The following is a 15213-nucleotide window of genomic DNA, read 5'->3' as shown; positions in this document are numbered from 1 at the left end:
CTTAATCCGTAGGAGCAATAGAATTGGAGGGGAGATCCTAAGTTCTCTATCATACTAAGTACACCATATTGAGGATTGTGAGTTAGTGATGCGCACTTCAGTTTGCGCCAAACCAAATTTACTTTGTTACACTCTGAAAACTGAATATTGCCTATAAATTATGAAGATGGTTTATCCACTGAGTAATCATTTTCAAAGTGAACAGTTACCAATTTTGGTATTAACCATTGATTAACCTTCAGCAGCGTTTTTATCGGTTGTAATTGCCATGAAAGCAACTTTTTGATCAAGAACAACAGCAAAGGTAAGACTAATCATGTTTGCTTCCCAGAAGGTCCCGGCGGCAGGGCTCCTCTAAAATTAGTTATGAATTCCTATTTGCGCAGACGCAGCCGTAATCTTTTTAATGTTCTGGGCAGGCAGTCTGAAGTGGGAATCGTTCAGAGCCATTATATTGACATATATATACTGTATTACTATATGTTTTTATTATATTATTATATACCTACACACACAATACTTATTTTTGATCTGACCATTCCCTCGCGTAGGTCTTATCCAAGTAGGAGGAGAAATGCCAGCGTTCTTCCATTCGTTTTACAGCACTTTGTATAAATTATTAGTTTATTATTGAATATATATTATGATGATGTATATGTATTTTTACCGACTAAAATTACAGCTATAATCACATCTGTTGATTCATGTCGTTTTTATTAACTGGAATATACGATATTACTATTAACTTTGATCTGTATCAAAGCGCGCCTGTCCAGGGAAATACCCACTATCAACAAAAACTGTGAGCCCCGGTTCATGGAAGACGCCACCGTCTCTGAAATGACTCTGAAATGCTCTGAAAGTGCGTTTCTGACTGTCTTCTGAAATGTGCTTCCGGTAGGTATGACGCGGAGGGAGGGCCGGACAAAACCGCGGCGCTTTCTTGGCGTTTAACGCGACGCAGTTCACAGGTCGCCCATGTGGATCTAGGTGGGTTAGCAGTTTTTCGGCACTAGGTGCTAGATTCTAGAGGCTTCGACGTTTTTATGATCTGTGTTCGTTTTATACAAAAAATTTATGGGTATTATCCGTCAGTTTAGCTCCAGTTTCTTTCCCTCATTTAATTGTGGATTATGGACACCATCATAGTTTGTTAAAATGTTAGTATAGCCTCAGAGTCTCAGGACGCTGGTTCTTGAAGATGTTGCGTTTGGTGATCTACCTACAGGGCCGACCGAGAAACTTGTGGCGCACTTACACTTATTGTGCCGCAATTTGCGCTTCAGATGAGGGAGGTGAGGCCCCCCTTGTACCCTTTATTTATTAGAATTGTATAAATTGGAAGGCTAATTAGGTAATCAGCTCACCGGTGATTTGCAGCTGGCGCAGTTCACCGCGCATGCGTGGTGAACTGCGTGTTAGAAAATATGAGATCTCAGACTGGCTTACCTGTACCTTAATCAAGTGGCAAATGCCACAGTAAAGATGGATGATAGGCTAACCTTTCTTTTTCTTTTTTTCTTTAAATGTTTTCTTTTTCTTTTTTTTCAATGCCATGCGATCTACCCACACTACCTTTGCGATCGACGTATTGGGCACCCCTGATGTAGATAATAGCCTCACACTCAATGTCCATCTTCAATTATTCTCTACAGTTATTCTACAATAAGTAAATTGAAATGTGGACCTACATTGACACATGACTATCCGTGGCCACACAGAAAACATTGTGGGATAGAAGCCCTCAGGGGACAGTTGTCCAGCTGACTATGCTTTCCAAAGGACACACTGCTACTTCATACTCAAACGCATGTGGAACTAGAAGCAAGTGAGTATTCAAAATAAGGGACATTTCTGTGAATGTGTTTATGCTTATGAGTAGGTTAATACAGGGTCACATGACACATGTCTAGCTTATCATCTATAAAGCATTTATACATTATACATTTTTAAGAACCTAAGCTTTTAACTCTGAGAATTTGGAAATGGCCTAACAATTTCAAGCCATGTATGTTCATGCACTAATTAGCATTTAGAAATATTTGAATATAAATCAAATTAAAGTTTTTGGGTTGAACATAGTCCTAAAAAAATATTTGCTGATTAAAATATTTTTTAAAAAGTAAGACATCTATGTACCAGATTCTTGATAATTTAGTCGTGGGACTTTTTTTCTCTCCTAGTAATTACTTACAAATTGTAACATTTCAATGTCTTTAAAGTGAAATTATTTTTAATCGAAAGTTTTGGACTCTGATTTATTATTTCTTGTGAAGAGATTATCCAAACGCACACAAAAAATCTATTTCGTAAAACCAAATATGTTTACCTATGATCCTTGATGTGATGTAGGCAATGTCTAGCTCCCCTTTTGTGTACCTGCAACAAAGAAACAAATATTTGAAGATTATTTTGAATGTTTGTCCATACACATTTATTGCAGGTAAACTATTAAACAGCAGGCATGTTTGTTGGTGGTTTTCACACATTTTAGGCATCTAGTCAAAGGATGCTCTTTCCTTGTAACATATCTTATCAAACAGAGGAAATCAATGCATGCCGAGCATGTAAAAGGTCAATCCACCTCTGCATCAGGCTACATGTCATGTACTGTATACACAAGTTATTCTCCTCAGCATGCTTCAGAGCAGATGCTTCCCCACATTAGGCTGCAATGACCAGGATCAAAGTGGTACCATATGTGAATTCTTCAATTGAGAACCATTGTCTTTTATAGCTAAATGTAGCTGTTCCATATGGAGTTTTCTTTGAAACTCTGAGAACAGCTGCAGTGCAGACACAACTAATCCGCTGCTGCTGCGTCATGGAAGTGAATGACTGCAGGAAAATTTTCTTATTTGTTGTAATATAAGTACATTTTTATATTCTTTCTCAAAAATATTTGTACCCAGCAGTAACACATAGCTCAGCTTCCCGCTTTCCTGCAATTATCATGCAAAACCAGGCTAATGTCAATCAAATTGAGTTGACTTGTTGCCTACTGTGAAAATCCCCTTAGCAGGGCTGATCAGGGCCAACGACCTCTGTGTGGTCATGGAGGAGTGCCATATTGCAATGATGCATTCCTAGACCTGGTTATGTAATGCACTGCTACTTAAATACAGCAGCTAATATAACAAACTGAGCCATCAGAGCTGTTTAGTCAGTAATTCCTCCATATTTAATTTAATTTCAAACCTTTATTTATCCAGGTGTATCCCATATTACTGTAAAGTCATTTGACCACAGTTCAGTTAAAATGCAGCCTGCAAGTTTCACATACTGTATTGACATAAAAGGTGAATATCTGGACTGTATATATATATATATACTCATATTAAGGCCAGTACACAGATAACCTTTCCTAACCCTAAATTGATGTTACAAAATACAAAGAAGAGTATTTGTAGAAACTGCCTTAATTTCCTTGTTTTATGTTGTTAGAAATATATTCCACAAATCTGCAGTTTTACCTACTTATCTCCGGAAATAGCTTGTTGGCTATTAAAGGAGATATTAGGTCAAGTGTCAGGTAGGTTTAAAAGGTGATGGCCAATAGTCACCAAGTATGCAAATGAGCAGCCTCACTGATCTCATGAAGTTAGAGCTGCAGCCAATTAACATGTACTGCAAGGTGTGGTGCAGGAAATGAAATAGTCAGGAAGGACACAACTGGAAGGAAGGGCAAAGCTGACGAAGGGGAATCTTATCCTTTCTGTTAATCAAGGTAGCCACGATACTGTCTGAGACCAATGTACACGTTTTAAGCATGTGTTATGTGTCTGACTCTTCTTACCTTCACTGATGTTGACTCTTAAGTATGTGTATTATAACTCGAAATATCAATAATGCAAGTAATTTAAATAAAGTCAATCTCTCTTTTGAACACTCTTACATTCTACCTTTGATATACCTTTCTTGTTGGTGGTATCTCACTTTGTTTGTAATCACTATAATTCAATGAATTGTCCTTAACAGCACACCTGTAATTACATACATGAGGGTAAAGTGACAACACACACACACACACACATGCACACACACACACACACACACACACACACACACACACAAAAGCAGATACCAACAAGCACCACACTGCCTGTTGTTTATGGTTCTTACTGGAACGCAAACATTACAAGCATCAAAGCAATTTTAGGCCCGATTACAGCAGCAGAGAGGTCTCCACTTATCTTAAGTGACTATAAACACACACACACACACACACACACACACACACACACACACACTCAAACAAACAAACACAGTGTAAGTGGGCTACATCCCAGTGGATATTAGATTGGAGTTTTCTACATTCCCTATACTTCCCTCAAAATGTCTTCAGTGTGTTGCCGTTTTTATATTATTTTATTTGGTTGACAAAAAGTCACTAATGAAATAGGGACAAATGACAAATAAGAAGTGAGAGAGAGATGAATGTGTGTCTGGTGGGGGGCGTTGTAGGGTGTCTGGGAGCAGACTTAGGACACTGTGCCTTTCACAAAACCACATCACCCATGTGTTTCTCACAGACGGAGGAAAAAACACAGCTGAGCGTTGTTGACCGATTGACCAAAAATCCTGTTCAGCCAGGTAAACAAACAAGCAGGCTGCTTTAAATAATTCAGCTTCAGCCTTTTGCCTGGAATATAGATGAGAGGGAAGCAGAGAGGAGCGATTGAAGTTGAATTGGGGTGGAGGCACTGGTTAATAACTGAGCTTAAGGGATTTTGTTTTGTATCAAGTTTGCTCAGGGGAATTTTCATTGAAGTCTTTGAACACATGATAAACTTGGACGAAAAACACACACATTAAATTGAAAGAAAGTCTGCTAGCATAGGAATCCTTTAAGCGGCAAAACAATACCCTTCTATATGAAACAGAACATTATGTTATCTTGAGACATTTTGCCAAAGGGGTAAACATAGAATGATTTTTTTGTACTACAATAATAATCAGGGCCAGGCCAAAACAAGCTATAACTTATCTAAAAGATAGTCAATAAAAACAGTGGAGTTGCAGACAGTAAAAGGGAGACAATGAGCTGTACACCACCCCATTCATATTACACGTATGCATTTGTAGTTTTAAATTGTTAAAATGTTTAAAAGGTGGACTAAAATATAAACATAATACGCGAGAAAATAAGCGAGAAAGGACATTAGAACATAAAAACATTAGAAAGAGACAGATGGAGCAGTCTTGTTTACAAGCTGCCAACCTCATAGGAATTCATCATTAGATCCTGCATCTCTTTATCATATCTCTCTAAACAACTGCTGACTTTGGTTCATGGAGCAACATAGGGAAGCCACCAATGACAAGTCAATGAGCACTTGTCATTGGCACAGGAAAAAATCATGATACTACGTCTATATAATCCACCCAGCATGCTTGAAGCTGCTCTGTAGATCTACTAGATAGTGAGCCGGTAGCTCAGTTCACAGCGTGTTGATTTATTTATGAAGGCAATAAAGCATATAGTGCTACCTCTACCTCTGGAAACAACTTGTGTTTTTAGAGTCATCTTTTCTGTCCTTCAATCTGGGAATAAATGTATTAAATATGATGTAAACAACAGTATGATCAACTCTCAGTGTCAGATCACAGCTGAATAGTTAATGTAGAAAGGTTCAAAGTGTACTGCCCTAAACTAGACATTAGTCTACCTCTGCCCATCTACCTTTCTTTTCTGAGGCTTTTAGTGAGTTGCCACGGTAGCCTCCCTCCCACCACCCCATTATCACAACCACGCACGCACGCACGCACGCACGCACGCACGCACGCACGCACGCACGCACGCACGCACGCACACACGCACACACGCACACACACACACACACACACACACACACACACATACACTCACAGGGCCCTAATGAAATGAATCCTTCTGTATCAGCAGTGCACTGGCTGTTTGGCACAATGAACCACCATGAATAATTCAGCCAGGAGAGGAGAAGGCAAAGAGAGGCGAGAAGGAAATGTGATGAGAGGTGAGAAACAGCCGAAAAACGACGGGGGACGGAATGACAGAAGAGTGGGAGTTTGTTGAGATGTTAGCAGCAGAGGAGGAGAGACACAACGGCCAAGCTTGCTGAGTCAGAGAGGAGCTGTGTGTTTCTGCCAGCACAGAGGCCCCTTTGTGCTGCCCTGTGCAGATGCCTGTGCACAAACACACTGGGACGACCGAGCCGTGTCAGACTCTGCTGCCTCCCTCTTTCCCTCCTCTCATCCACACTGCTCTCTTTCACTTTGGAAGCTATTTCCAGACTTGCGTCACAATGTAATCAACAGCTGAAACAACGCTACATTAGAAGTCACAACATTTCATATATACTGTATATAACATTCAAGAATATGAGCTACGTTTCTGAATACCATTTAATGTTCATTAGTCAAAATAGGAGTCAAGATGTGATAAAATATCCAGCTGTGCTCAAGTTTATGAGCTAGGTTTCTGAACACCATTCAATGATCATTACTCTTACTTTGACAAGAGTCAAGATGTGTTAAAATGTCCACCGCTGTGCAGTGTGACTGTTTCGCATTATTTTATAAACTACTCCAAATGTTATAATATCGCTTCCAACATGGGGTTTCTTTCGTAAAAAACGAGATTAGTCTTTATGCCAGACTATATGGTATCAATAACAAGCGTTTCAGATACATTGAATGCCTGCTAATCTACACTATAAATAAAGTTGAAAAAATCTGGCACTTTTATAGAAACATCAGATTTAAATGTAGGTACACAATTCTTTGATCACATAGTGTAATTAGTAGAGACAGACAGGGACACCAAAACAAAAGATTTGTATGGCAGAAAGTAACAGTGAGTGCTAAGCCATAGTGCAGTTCATGTGTATAATGAAGCGGTAACTTACGTGGCCACCTGATGCATGACCTTGGTGGAGGTGTCCTTCAGAGTGTCCTTCAAGTTGTCCTTGAAGTTGCTGAAGAACTTGCCGGCTCCTCCCTTCACCATATCCAACAGTCCTCCGCCATAATTGGCATCCATTTCTGGGGACAAAAGAACTTTCAGAAATTAAGAAGACCATTCTCAGACACACACACACACACACACACACACACACACACACACACACACACACACACACACACACACACACACACACACACACACACACTAAGGATGCAAAAAAGAGAGACACACTTTAATTGTAAATGGCAACAAAATAGACTTTTGGAAAAAGGGGTAAGAGAGGATCAGTGGCTTGCTAAAGGACACTTCAACACTATCTTTAGGAGTCAGGAGTCTACTTACTGAGGCAATATGAGTCACTGTACATTAATGTGTAGATGTGAAGGAATGATGGACAAGGAAAACAGAGACACACAAATAAATGCATACCATCTGGACTTTGTGTGTGTGTGTGTGTGTGTGTGTGTGTGTGTGTGTGTGTGTGTGTGTGTGTGTGTGTGTGCGTGTGCGTGCGTGCGTGCGTGCGTGTGTGTGTGTGTACTTGTGCATGGACTGTTTTCCCCCCCAAATAACACCACTCCTCGACCACCACGACAACTCCACACACACACACATACACATACACATACACACACACACACACACACCGGCCATCACCCTTCTGCCCCCACCAACACAAACCACCGAGACCTCCTCTATCGTACGATACAGTTCAACGTCCTTGAAGACGAGGAACTGAGTGGAACGACTGTTCACCTCCCAATGACCTCCTGGGAGGAGTGTGTGTGTGTGTGTGTGTGTGTGTGTGTGTGTGTGTGTGTGTGTGTGTGTGTGTGTGTGTGTGTGTGTGTGTGTGTGTGTGTGTGTGTGTGTGTGTGTGTGTGTGTGTGTGTGTGTGTGTGTGTGTGTGTGTGTGTGTGTGTGTGTGTGGAGGAGGGGGGGTTGTTGCGATGCTTCGTTCTATTTGTCTTTGGTTTGGGAAAAATGTATTTTGTAGAAGAACAAATTCCACCCAGTTAAAGTGCTGAACTTGGCAGTCGCTGTCTGCTGTGGTTTTTGTCACCACTCTGTCCACTGTAAATAATGTCAACTCATGTTGTGTGTTTGTGCTAAAAAAGTGCATTCAGAGTGAAAGTAGCATTAACTGGCCATGTTTTTTTTCTTCTGTGTTTTCGCTCAAAATGGCCCCATTTTGTGATAGATTGTGGAGATAAACTGTTTGTTTAGAGGGCTGCTGAATGTCAACACTGCAGAAAGACATCAATTCTGTCTCCGTCTCCCTCTGACAGGATACCCCAGCTATTCAGGAAGTCTCGCTTCTCCTTTTCTCCCCATGAGTCCTCTGGATCACCATAGCAACGGCCTCTATGGACAGCACCGATTCTATGAAACTCAAAAAGGTAGGTGTGTGTGTGTGTGTAAGTGTAAGTGTGTGAGTGAATGTGACAAAACTGCTTTATGTACATATATACTTCCTGCTCAATCAGCACTCTTCACAGGACTAAAAACAGCTGTTCACTTGTGGTTTAGTTTTTGCAAGTTACACATTTGTTATTTCCTTTTTTCTACATAACTATGACACAGTTAAATATGGTGCTTTTGAAATGGGCCCTATCATGCTTTTGGGTGGTTTTCCCTTTTCAATAACTGTGATATTTAAAAAAAGAAATATTGGTTTCATGTTAAAAAAAACAAGTCTGATAATACCTTGTAAATCATTCGCCAATTTAATTGATTACAAAAATCGCGTTTGCGTATAATTAATTTCCCAAAAAGAGTCAAAACTCACAATAAACAAAGCTCTAGATGAATATGACTTGTAGCCTTTTTTATGAGGATCTTTTAACGGTTAATTATTTTGGCAACGATAATCATGTAGCGAACTTCTGATATTGTGGCATTCCTAATTAAAGCAACTGCAACTTTTCTCAAATCTCAAACCTTGAACTTTAGTAACTTCATTTATTTTCCTCCAGATCACTTCTACCTGAGAAGCCTTCCTCCCCAGCCCCCCCTGCTCTCCACCAGTCACAGCCTCCCCCCCCTCTCCAGACCAGGCCACCCACTTGGCTCCTGCAGCCGAGAGACGGACAACGGGGGAGGTGGAACAGGCGGGAAGAGCACCAAGGACGTCGGCGAGAAAGGACTATCATCCGTGTCGAAGGCGAAGGAACGATCGAGCAGCAAGGAGCGGCACCAGGAGAGCAAAGACAAACAACATCATCACCACCAAACGAACCCTCCGACCGGCCACCACCACCAAGCGTACCCCCACCCTCACCCCCACCCTCACCACGCTCTCCTTCCTCACCTCACAGGCAGGGAGGAGGACCACAGACACCCTCTGGAGCGACACAAGGAGTACAGTGACAGTCAGGAGAAACACATGAGTGCCTGTAAACTGTCCAGTGGTGGTCCGACAGCAGAGACGGGAGGAAGGGACAGATCTCTGAGCAGCTGCAGTGGTGGAGCTGGTAGACCTCCATCAGGCAGGCGCTGCTCCAAGGATGGCTCTGTAAACGGGGAGATGAGGATCAGCGAATCCTCAGCTTCTTCTTCCAATGAATGTATGAGAAGAGGTGCATCGTCGGCCATATTGGCGCCTCCAAACCCTCACTCTGTGACTTCTTACTCCATGGCTCCCCCTCCCCCTCCCCCTCCGCCACCTCCTCCTCACGCTTTGCACATGGGCTCCACAGGGTGGCTACACCATGCACATCACCACCCTCATCCGGAGTTTTACTGTCCCCCGGCCCCTCTTACACTCACGCCCTCCAAAGATCCAGCATCTGGAGGATCCGGCAGGGAGGGGAAAGCAATCAACCCGACTTATGTACCCTCAGCTGGGCCACTTGGAGACCTGTCCGCCTCAGACTGTCGTGGAGCAGGAGGAGGTGGAAGAAAGTCAGATGAGAAGAGTGGAGAAGGATCCTATGACAGTTCCTCTCATCATCACAGTCGAATTAGTTGCCAAAAGAAGGACAAATCCCAGCCGCACCAGCAGCAGTTGGGATATGGAAAAGCCGACAAACCTCCCGACTGGAGCCACCAGACGCAGCACTTCAACAAACCCAACGGGCAGCCCGAGCTGACGTCCTGCAGCCTGGACACATCCTTCAGAGACGTAGAGGTGGTGGACGACGTTTACCGGCCCTCGCTCCCACTCGAGGCCCAGGGGACGCAGCCTAGTGCCGGACAGGGGACATCCAAGAATAGCTCAACTCCTCCATTTAGGGATTGTTCCCTCTCAGGTCCTGACGGGAGGTCGGGGTCGGCGTCTCAAAGGGAAGGACAAAAGGTGGCAAGGATACGGCACCAGCAGCACAGCAGCCATGGAGGAAGTACCGAAGAGAGGGGAAGAGATGGAGGACAGACTGCATCTTCCTGGGGGGCTCAAGGGGGTTTTCAAGAGGACCAGAGGAAAGGCTCCCATCATGCATCAGGTGGTAACAGTGAAGTAAGAGGGCTCAGCTCCAGAGCTCCAAACAGTGACCAGCCTCCACCTCTGTCCCGCTCCGCAACGCACAACGCGGAAGGCGAGGGCAGTGCCATGAAGAACCTAATGAACTACAGCTCCCAGCAGCCTCTTCTGCTGCCACATCGAGGCCCATTTGGAGGTCTGGGCTGCCTCAAGCAGGGTGGAGAGAGATCAGAGAAAGGGGACAAGGGAGGAGGAGCTAAAAGCAACACCTCCCAGCAAGACCCTCCCAAACAGTCGCTGCCTCCTCGCCGAGGCTCTGCTAACGAGGGCGAGAGGGGGGAGCGAGGGGGGAAGGAGGCGGGTGAGGCAGGTGAGGGGGAGGTGCGACAGCCTCCGGTGGGTATTGCGGTCGCGGTAGCCAGGCCCCCCCATCGTTCCCCAGACAACACCCCCGGACACAGCAGACAGGGCAGGGTGCTGCCCAGCATGAAAGGTCAGACATCATTAATGCTCCTTGCTCTGAAAGTCAATTAATGCTATTTCTGTGCTCTGGGCTTCATTAAGGCGGGGGGGGGGGATCTATGTACAGTATCTTATATTTCTGGGTCCTTTTTTGATGTTTACTGAGGACTTATTTCCGTAATTAACCGGCCAAATGGAGACAAATTAGCAGAGAAGCTTTAAGCATGTCCGACCTTTAGACTCAAACAGCTTCTGATTTTTAACCTTTAAATGGGCATTCACATATATATATTTTGGAAAATTAATTGATTGCTGTTTCATACATAGTAGACATTAATACATCCGTGTTACACCTATATTATTCCATTATTACACCCAAATTAAACCCTTTTTAAACCCATATTACACTGTTATTATACCCCTGTCACACCCATATTATGCATTAATACACCCCACTACATCATGTTACAACAATATTACCTTCCTATTACGCCATTATTATACCCATATTACACTGTAATTACACCTATATTACACTGTAATTACACCTATATTACACTGTTATTACACCATAATTACACTAATATTACACACATGGACCCAGCCTGTCAAATGACTGCAACCCCCAGGATACAGAAACCATTCCTGAAGTGTTATTTGAATAGTTATATGAAGCATGTGGAGGGTTGATTGGTATACAAGAAAAAGGAACAATTTCTGGCACACAAAGAAAACCACTATATAAGATTATGTGTACGAGCGTCTGCACATAGTCTTCAGTTCAGTTGCTTTCAGATGTACTTGTCTGAAACACCGTCATGATATTTAATGTCACTTTGATTGTATTACAGCAGTATCACGCCCCATGTATCCTCTGGGTCGGGAGGCAGAGGAGAGGAAGAGGATGACAGAGGAGCAGATCAACCTTCATCATCTGGACAGAGAAATGATCATGAGGTAAATACACACACACACACACACACACACACACACACACACACACACACACACACACACACACACACACACACACACACACAACCACACACATGTGCACACGGTAGCATCTATTCAGGTTTTCTTCCCGTCTGATAAGCTGCACTTCTTTTATTCTCTCTCCCAGTCTGCGGCTCTGCTTCTCTTTTCTCTCATCCCCTCACTCCATTTACTCTTCTCACCCTTTGATGTGGTATTTCTGTACCCCCTCACTCTCTCCCTCGCCCCCCCCCCCCCCGCCCCCCCTCTCTAAGATGAGATGTGGTGACATTAATGTTACAGGGCACTAATATGAATGTCTCCTGAAGTACAGGCTCTTATTATGTATCATATTAGGGAGAACACACTATATAATGAGAACTCATAGACCAGGCCACAAGATGATGGCTGTTCCCTGTGCCATCACATTTTCTTTTTCTTGATGATTATAATGGTAGTAGTGGTAATGAGAGACAGGATGAAGATACATGATCATAATGATGGTGATGGTGACTATAAGAGGGGTAATGAGATAATGACAAAGTTCAAACGCCTCAACAGGGAAAACAAGGAGCGCGTGGAGTTTCCGCACCGGATACACCCTTCCCAGTACGTTGCCACGAGACTAGACCTTCACCTCCTGGTTCCCGGGGGGCGGAGCAGGTTGGGTCGGACCGGGCCGCTCACGCTCATCCCGGCCACCACCACTGGATGCAACGCACAGGACAGTCCCTCCTCTGGATGGGGAACACTCATACGGTGAGTAGAGCGGAGTGGAGGGGCGCATCATAATGTTTTATGGGTATGGGAAGTGTATCTGTGTCCCACACATTTTTAAAAGCAAGGCAATTTAAAGTTGCCTTCCAATAAACATTGAAATAATTAAGACGTTATGGCAGCAGAAGGATTATCTAAATACATTTTTTAAACTTGTATAGATAGAGCTAGGTATAAAAAAACAAAAACCAACAGTGACAGTGCGGTGTAAGATATTAGATTTTAATGAAAATGCAGCGGTCTTAAAACTTTAAGTCTACAGTCTTAATTTTAAAACAAGTTGCAGCAACCTGCAGTGCTTAAAACAATTGTCTGGTCTAATTTTATGTTTTTGAGAGTCACATGTAAGTCAGTGTAGGGCGTTTGTGCAAAGGTCTTTTATTATTGATTCATTGTTTTCATGGTCTTTTGTTTCAACCATGGGCCAATGTTTCATCATGCTTTAATGGTTTAATTCATGTTTTAATGGTAAGAAAACCCAGGTGTTTTAAAAACTATACATTTACCCAACCTTTACTTGACAGGAACTAGTTTAATAACAACAGCAAAACCTGTTGACTCTTTTTGTCATCAAATCATTCCATTCATATTCAGTCAATCAAGCCCACGTAGGTCATCGGTCCTCATCTGGCATCACTGTGCCAGTTCGCCCCTTAACTGGCTTCACCCGTGGTGTCTCATTGACTTCGAGCAAGTCCAAGTATCTGCTGTTGCGTGATTGCTTCGTTTTGTATGCTGGTCACCTGAGCCTCATCACGCCGTCTTTAGATTGTAAGTGATGTGCTTCTGCTTGATTCGTCTGATGCTAGCAGTCTTACATATCACTAACGTGACTTTTAATTGAACCGCTCGTAAACATCTGAGGTCCTTTAAGTCTTGCATGACACCACCTGGGCAAAAGACACACAAAAGACAAGGAAATGTTTTTTAAAAGGGTGCTCTTCTTCTACATGTGTTTTGTTTTTGGTTCAGTGGATTCACATGGTCCATTCCTTATGCAACCACAATCTTTTCAGAGAAGTAAAATAAGTTATTGTAAATGCTTTCCTCATTTGACTAAATCCATTGTTTTCCCAGGTCTGAGTCACGTGGCGGATGAAGCCCCGGCTTCCCAGCGGGTCTGCAGCCCGTCATGGGGTCGCTCACCCAAGACCCCAACTCCCAGCTGGTGGTCCTCCCGAACGAGAGCCCGGGCCTCATCATCACCTCGGTTAAGTCTAAGCATCTTTTCTTACAACACACACATCCAGCAAAGCTCAGACACTCACCTGCCCCTTCGCTCCCTCCCGTCCTCTCCTTTTTGTACCATCGGAGCCGCTGCCCATTTCCTCTCCGAGTTTTAGTATCATTGGCTAATCATAATATAATGCTCAAACTAAGTCCCTCTGTCAGTGGGACCGTGTTTTATAGCTCTTGTTAATGGGGAGCAGCTATTCCATCGCGCCCTCTGCATGTGCCAAGCGTTATGCAAACCATTTCAACTGGCGCTCATTCTCTTGTGTGTGGAGCACTGGGACTTTGTTGTGTGTGTGTGGGTGTGTGGTGTGTGTGATGTGTCGTGTGTGTGTGTGGTTGTGTGTGTGTGTTGTGTGTGTGTGCGTGTGTGTGTGTGTGTGTGTGTGTGTGTGTGTGTGCCGTGTGTGTGTGTTGCGTGTGCGGTGTCTGTGTGCGTGTGTGTGTGTTGGGGACGGCTAAAGTTAGTTGTGCTCATAACTGGAACAAAAGAAGACATTGCTTAGTGTTATGGGGTTGTTATTGCACATCTTACCAGTTTCTAGAGGGACAAAAATTGGTATGTGTTGTGTGTGTCTTTGTGTGTGTTTGTGTGTTGATGTGTGTGTGTGTGTGTGTGTGTGTGTGTGTGGTGTGTGTGTGTGTGTGTGTGTGTGTGTGTGTGTGTGTGTGTCAACGTGCTTTGCAACAGGCTGTGTGTTTATTATCTCCCGCTCCTTGCCTCGCTCTGTGGGAGTTCCTGCAGAGGAGGGGAAGTGCATCCACTGAAACCCTTCCCCTGGGAAACATTAGCCCACTCAGGTCTATCTCAAGAACAATAGGTTCCCAGCGACAAGGCAAGCCAAGGAGGGCTATGTGTGTAGTTGGTGTGTGTGTGTGTTGGTGTGTGTGTGTGTGGTGTGTGTGTGTGTGTCTGTGTGTGTGTGTGATGTGCTGTGTGTGTTGTGTGTGTGTGTGTGTGCTGTGTGTGTGTGTGTGTGTGTGTGTGTGTGTGTGTGTGTGTGTGTGTGTGTTTGGTGTGTGCTGTGTCAACTCTCTTGTGCTTTGGGGCTTCACAGAAAACGAGTGTTCCCTGTGTTGATAAATGTTAGATTGATCTTGCCGGCCTCCACTTCGCTCGCAGTTGTTCCGTTTGTTAGTGGCCGACGTTTCCTGCAGCCCAATCTGAGCGAAGAGCACCTCCCCATCTGAACCCTTCCCTGGGAAACATTAGTCCGCACTTCAGGCATAATCTCACAGAACAAAGGTTCCCAGCTGACAAGGCAGCCAAGGAGGATGTGTGTGTGTGTGTGTGTGTCGTGTGTGTGTGTGTGTGTGTGTGTGTGTGTGTGCTGTGTGTGTGTGTGTGTGTGTGTGTGTGTGTGTGTGTGTGTGTTGTGTGTGTGTGTGTGTGTGTGTG

General features: G+C 43.8%; 1 long non-coding RNA gene across 1 annotated transcript; it reads left to right on the top strand.

Annotated features, from left to right (window-relative positions):
* The first annotated feature begins 10740 nt into the window (after positions 1–10740).
* On the top strand, positions 10741–12411 carry LOC104944361 (uncharacterized). Its single transcript, XR_798214.1, has 3 exons — positions 10741–10860; positions 11681–11786; positions 12366–12411. It is a non-coding gene; the product is annotated as an uncharacterized lncRNA (long non-coding RNA).
* Positions 12412–15213: the final 2802 nt, after the last annotated feature.

The sequence above is a fragment of the Notothenia coriiceps genome, unplaced genomic scaffold (assembly GCF_000735185.1).
Source record: "Notothenia coriiceps isolate Sejong01 unplaced genomic scaffold, NC01 NC01_scaffold00000339, whole genome shotgun sequence".
In the NCBI taxonomy this organism is placed as follows: Eukaryota; Metazoa; Chordata; class Actinopteri; order Perciformes; family Nototheniidae; genus Notothenia; species Notothenia coriiceps.
The sequence above is the reverse complement of the archived record's forward strand: the minus strand, read 5'-3'. Positions and strand labels throughout refer to the sequence as shown.